The sequence below is a fragment of the Quercus lobata genome, chromosome 2 (genome assembly GCF_001633185.2).
Source record: "Quercus lobata isolate SW786 chromosome 2, ValleyOak3.0 Primary Assembly, whole genome shotgun sequence".
Classification (NCBI taxonomy): Eukaryota; Viridiplantae; Streptophyta; class Magnoliopsida; order Fagales; family Fagaceae; genus Quercus; species Quercus lobata.
The window spans coordinates 12288853-12296090 of NC_044905.1; the positions used below are offsets into that span (position 1 = coordinate 12288853).

General features: G+C 34.7%; 1 pseudogene; it reads left to right on the forward strand.

Annotated features, from left to right (window-relative positions):
• Nucleotides 1-872: 872 nt before the first annotated feature.
• LOC115974529 lies at nucleotides 873-3134 on the forward strand (annotated as a pseudogene).
• The last annotated feature ends 4104 nt before the right edge of the window (nucleotides 3135-7238 follow it).

Here is a 7238-nt window from a genome sequence, read left to right on the forward strand (position 1 = left end):
AATATTTTACGTGTGTGTGTGATTTTTTATTGTCTCCCTTCCTCTTCCCACCAAAATATCCTAAAATAAATATAACATAAATCATACTAAAAATAAGAAATGAGAACAAAATTAAAAAAAAGAAAAAGAAAAAAGAAGAAAGAAGGAAAAGTTAAAATAGTAAACAGAAATAATTAAAAATTTTCAAAATGAGCTCAAAACTCAGTTTCTAAAAAATTAATAGCATACTATTTTTATTAATGTTTAACTTATTATGGTTAATTATCAAACAGAAAAGCTAATTCCCATTTAAAAAAAAAAACAAAAAAACTAATTGGACTATAAGATCAGATTTTTCCTCCATGATTTACTTGCGATCGAATGCCAATTTTCTAACATCTTTTTTCTAAATATTAAGAGCAGTTGTCATCTCTTTGTATTGCAAACTAATCATAATTCAGTTCATTATTATTTTTGTTTCTAACTTCAAACCATATTTGATATTTCTATTTTAAGAAGGCGGGAAAAAACTTTCTAGAAATATGATTCTTTCTCATGATTCTAAGTTCCTGACTGTAATAAAGTGGAGGGGCTAACATCAACTATATTGTATATTAATTAAAGAGTCATATAACAAACGTATTTGACTCAAACGTAGTGTTTGTTGCACATACTTTTTGGAACTAAATTTGTGAGTTGAAGATACGGTTTCTAAACAGTTTTGTTCTTTCTATTAATATATATATATATATATATATATATATATATATATATATATATTACGCAAAGGGAGCAACACAATGAGACGGACAAATCATCACTTTTTGTGTCACCTAAGTTGAGAGCAAACAAATATTTGTCTAGCTAAAACAATGCACTTCCTCTTTAAGAAAATGTTTTCTTCTTCAGCTATAGTATTGTTTAGTCTCACTGCCTTTGTTCTTTTCTGCAACACCAATGCTGTTATAAAGCCACCAGGAAATGCAACCATTCCAGCATTTATAGCTTTTTGAGATTCAATCATGGATACGGGCAACAACAACTATATAGAAACTATAGCAAAGTGTAACTTTCCTCCGTATGGGAGAGATTTTGTAGGAGGAAAACCAACAGGTAGATAGAGCAATGGAAAGGCCCCCACAGACCTAATAGGTATCTCTCTCTCTCTGTGCATTTGTGGACTTCGTCTTTTTCCAAATGGCACCGATATATTTGACCAGAAAAACAAGTTACTCGCATGTTTATATGTTTTAGTGTGTCACGGACCTCATGGTACGTAGGCAGACTGATCCTAGCGAGGAAACTTTCTATTGTTATTCATGGGAAAAAGGTTTAGATGATAAAGACATTTAGACAAAGGATTTTCATTCATTATTTGTGTTGTAAATGCATGTGGATATAGTATGGTAGAGACACTATTTTAAGATACTAAAACTTAGGGTCCATTACTTACATTTGAGGTCTGCACTGTCCAAACAATAATACTGAATGCAGTTAAAACTTAAAAGGATGTTCTATTAAGAGATGTACTTCTGACTAAATTGTAATTTATAATTCTATTTCACCCTTTAGCGGAGGAATTGGGAATTAAAGAGCTTGTGCCCCCATATTTGGATCCAAACTTGCAACTTCAAGATCTCAAGACAGGTGTATGCTTTGCTTCTGGTGGCACTGGATATGATCCCTTGACTCCCATTTTAGCGGTACATACAATTTCGTGCATTTCTCTTTTTTGGATTTAAATTCAATAGAACTATTTAAGATTCTCATATTTACACTGTCTTGACACAAAGAAAACGACCTTTTGGATTGGGAATGGCTCTTAGTGGCAACCTCTGCAATGGCCAATCAAATCCAATAATAACATCTATTGCTAACTATGTTTTATTGCGGTTAAGGATTAGTTAGATTAAGATTGTGTCTATACTTGTGAAAAAAAGTTGTGTTTATACTTGGAGTTATCTATTATTTAATTTAATTAAAGTAATACGATGTCATGTGGTTTAACAGGTTTTTTTTTTTTTTTTTTTTTTTTCAAAAGTCGGTCATGTCATATCTTTGCCCGATCAATTAAGAATGTTCAAAGAATACATAGGGAAACTTAATGCAACTGTTGGAGCGGAGCAGACAAATTTCATCTTGGCCAACAGTCTATTTTTCTTGGTAGCAGGCAGTAATGACATTGCCAATACATATTATCTTTCTCATGCACGGGAATTATGTACGATATCTCTTCTTACACTGACCTTATGATCAAGTTTGCCTTCCAAATTCTTAAAGGTAAGTTTTCATCTCCTCAATATACCATCCTTGACTCACTGACTTTATTTTTCATACTCATTGCCATTCCAAGACTACAATTTTCCCACAAGAATAATCTTAGAAAAAGGAGTAAGAGTTAGAATATATGTGTTTAGGTTGGTTGGCTTTTGATTATGTTTTATTCACTATTCTCCTTTTTTTTTTTTTTTCAAATTGCCTATGATAAAAAGTAGAAACGTTACTGGTAATAATAGCAAATATTATTAATAACACTAACATTTCAGTTCTTATCTTTCTCGTTATTATGTATCTAAGGAACTTCAAGGTCTAGGGGCAAGAAGGATTGGAGTATTCAGTGCACCGCCACTGGGATGTATACCATCACAGAGAACTGCGGCTGGAGGATTACTACAAAGAAATTGTGCAGAAAAGTACAACCGAGCATATTGTTGTTCAACTCTAAACTTAATACCACAATAGACTCCCTTAACAAGAACCTGCCAGATAGTAGGATAGTCTATGTTGATGTTTACAACCCTTTTCTTGATATCATTGAAAACCCTCAAAACTATGGTAAATCACTACTATTACTACGATTAATCATTATTATCATCATTATATATATGCACTTTCGATCTTCTTGTTCAAATTTTTTTGAATTTTTCTTACTTATTTTTTGGTTCTAATATACAATATATGCAGGCTTCCATGTTGCAGATAGAGGGTGTTGTGGTACAGGGGACATAGAAGTAGCTGTACTATGTACATTAACTCCCACCACATGCGTAAATGCTTCGGATTATATATTTTGGGATAGTTATCATCCCACTGAAGCAGTATACAGGACCCTTATTTCTCAATTCCTCCCAAAGTACATCAATAGCTTCTTCTGAGGCAATGGAAGTGACTAGCCAGGTTTCTTCACGTCGAATTCCACCACATCTATTAATTTCGACAATTGGTCTGTATGGTCATATTCTCAAGTTCAATGGTGATTTCTAATTTTCATTCATAATATGGATATGAAAAATAAACATATATTTGTAAAGTTTAGAATTGGATTGTTTCCCTTTTGTATTCCAACTCCTAAGCTGGCAATGATTTCCACAATAAAGTATTGTGGTATGCACGGTATTAGTTCTATACATGTGTATATGTGTTTCAATGAGTTGAAGGAGTGTAAGATACTAAGATTACAGAACTATTTAAGTATTCTACAAATTTGGTTCGACTTACACATGTTATTTGCATTCCATCAAAAGGACGTAAATTGATTCTTTTTTCTTTGCTATGTTGACTCAAACACATGTATATAACAAAAACAATGCCTTTGATCAAGCACAATTATTGGTAATCATTACCATAGTTCATTTTACAATTTTTTAATTTTATTTTTTATAAACACTATAAGATTTGAATATATAACATTCGTTCCATGATGATTATCTTTATTATTAGGTTAAAATACCAATTAGTTTTTTTGTGTAAGTGAGTTTTGAACCTTATGTCCTTTATTTGACAACAAGAGATATTTTTTTTTTTTTTTTTGAGAAGATAAAAACAAGAGATGTTTGTATAAATATAACTTAATAAATAAAATGAAGTTCATAATTTACCAAAAAAATTTAATTAAATAAATGATATCTCACAAATTTTTTTTATTACGTACACCTCAAGATAAAGAAAAATATAGGAAATATTACCTCATTGGTCCATAAACATATCTTATAACACAGAATGTAAATTGTAATTGTCAATTCTATGTGTTTTGACAGTTTTTAGACCCCTTAAATAATTGATTAAACCTAGGTAATTAGCCAAGTTGTTACTTAGTCCAATTAAACAAGTCTAGGTTATCACAATAATAAAGATCAAATCATGCAAAGTAGCGAAAAATAAATAACACAAGATATGATCACCTAGGAAACCAAACCGGTAAAAACCTGGGGAGGATTTGACCTAGCTATCCTCAAGGTAAACCTGAATCCATTATCTTGAAAGAATCGAAGTTCATACAAAAGGACTTACAAGCACCCCCGCTTGACTTCCTAATGCTACCAACCAGTAGAACTTACTGACACGACCACGTGCAAGCTCCGAATCCACGGACTCCTTCTTTCTTGGATTCCCACCAGCTACAAGCACACCCGCTTGTGTATTCTTTAAGCTTTAATGGCAGCAACTGAATTGATCATCAAGACGTAGATAAATCTCTTCCTTGAAAACCCTAAGTTTGTGTAAAGGAAAGCTCCTCTAGATCTCACAAGAGATTTACATAAACCGCAATATGAACAATACTAAAACGTGGCTAGGGTTTGCCTTTTATACTTAGGACAAATAAGAAACCCTAAAAACGTTTTAAAACAAATAGGGCTGAGTTGGAAAATTCTGCAGAAAAGCGATCTGCCCGAGTTTCGATCGGTCGAGCCTAAGTTTCGATCGATCGAGCCAGGCCGAAAGCCACAGTGCTTCCTGCTTTAAACTCGATTTCAACTTTACATTGACATACAACTTTGAGCTAGCTTTAAACACTTCTAAACACATTGTTTTGATCATGGTTTGACAACAATACAAATTAGAGTTCTAAATACATAAAGTCCTAAACTTTAGAACCTAACAAACTCCCCCTTTGGCAATCCGTGACAAAACATACTTTAGAAGCTCAAAGTTTACAAAATGAAAAGCCCTTTACAAAATAATGCTCATAAACCAAATTCAATCCTAACTACTATCCATCAGTTGCAAGTGTAGACAGTAGCTCAATTGAATCAACCTGTATATTTCCTGAAACACTAAACAAAATGCATAACCGCATGTGTGGAAATAATACAAGTAAACAAAATAAATTTTTGATTTCAAACAACACACAAATAAAGACATATATCAATGAATAACTCATAAATATAAATCAATAAGCAGTTTGAAACAAGAAATAAATAAAGTACCAACAAAAACATAAAACTCCCCCTAACATGAATATCCCATAAAAAACAAGGTAAGAGCTAAAAAAGTTAAGTACACAGTAAAGCACCTAGATACAATCTAAAACTCCACAAGCTCCAGCCAAAAACAAATAATCTCCTCCTGAAAACAAAAAACCTACAAGTACTCCCCCTTTTTGTGACGGAATGCCAAAGGGCAAACAAGATATACATCATCAAAAGTGAGGTGGTCTAAACTGCGCCAACTCCGCACGCAAGGCACGGATCTCATCAAGTACGTCCACCAAAATCTGTCCTTGAGCCGCCTGAATGGTCAAGACATGATCCAACGTGCGACGAATGTCTGAATCATCCGAAGCAGTCGGTGGAGGAATAGCAGCATCAGCATCAGAAGCAGCACCTGAAGTCTCAGCAGCAGCTGTACCTGTAGAAGAGGGAGGAGGGGGAACACTACTAGATGACGCACCTCTAGGATGAGGAGGAGTGACTCTCAACTGAGCAGCCCTCTGACGAAGAAAGGTGGCACCTATGGGAGCTATCACATGAACAAGCTTACCCGACGGAAAACCATCTAGACCTAAGTAGAGCAGAATCCTATGAATGAAAATAGGATGAATCATCGCATGCCCTACAGCAGAACTTCTATGAACCTCGTTCAAAGAACGAAGGAACAAGTGAGGAAAACTGATGGACACTCCAGAAGCAAAGGCGTACAAAAACACACATCGCTCTAAAGGGATGGTGTGGAAGTGAGAGATAGGCCACAAGGAATGACACGCAATCCTAAAGAAGAGATAGACCGTCTCGGTAAGTTCAGCGGACGTGATCCGAGGATCAGAACCCCACTGGATAGATGACCCAGTGATGTAAGACATGACAACGTCTAAAGAAGGTGACTCGTCATAGGGATAGTCAGCATCCCGAACAACCGGCACCCCAAGAGCCTCAGCCATTACCCGAGGGGTAATGGTGAACTCTACATCTCGTATCCAACTCCTAACTAGGGTGTTGGAATCATAGATGTGGTAAGAGAGGTTCGAGTAGAACTCTTTAATCAAGGCGGTTGGTGGATGATCTATCTCTAAAAGAGGCAACCAACCTCTAGACTCAAAATTGGCCCTAATGGCCGGATCAAGCTGATCTAAAACAACTGCTTGCTCAGACCAGATCTTACGCTTACAGTTCAAAGAGTCAAAGGCTTCTCTACACTTATCATTCTTAAACAGCTCAACCCCAGGTGGAGACTCAGAGGAAGTGGAAGTGGTCCTATGAGCTCTAGTTTTCCTAGGCATGGTGCTAAGATAAGGATCAAAACACAGAGCGAAAGAACAAAAAACTACAAACCAAAACCAAGGGCAGACTGCAAGTTAGCACAAAAACAAAATATAGAAACAAAATCTATATGATGCATGAACAAGTTTAAATGTCATGATGCATGTTCTAATGCAGTGAATTAAGTCAAAAAGGTTCAAATTACAAAATTGGCTTGCACATTAAGGATTTTAACACAAAAACCCCAAAATTTTAGAAACCACTTGATCAATTTGAAAAATATTGATGAATTGATCATTACACATGATATAATAACAAAAATAATGACCAAATACATCAATTGGATAAGCCAATTTCATCAATTTAAGCCAATTTGACAAAATCCCCAATTCGGATCAAATTCAAAACCCTAGAATTTCCAATTTTTCAAAAACCACAAAATTGATCAAATTAAACCATAGGGAACATCGATATAACATCATGGCACAAAAACCCATTGATCAATTACACAAGAATAGGCTTGAATCATCAAAAACCCCAAAAAGTTTGAAGATGCCGAAAATACCCATGACAATGCATGAAAAATGCATGAAAACTAGAAATAAACTTGAAAAAGAAGGGCAAAAGGGACATACCGGCTTCTAAGGACAAAAACCTTGCAAAAATCTTGAAGGAAAACGACAAAAAATTGGATGGTAGAGCTAAGAGCCAACGTGGAGAGAGAGAAAAGAAAAGAACTATTTGAAAAGTCAGTTTGAAAAGTCCAATTCTGCCTTTTTGAAA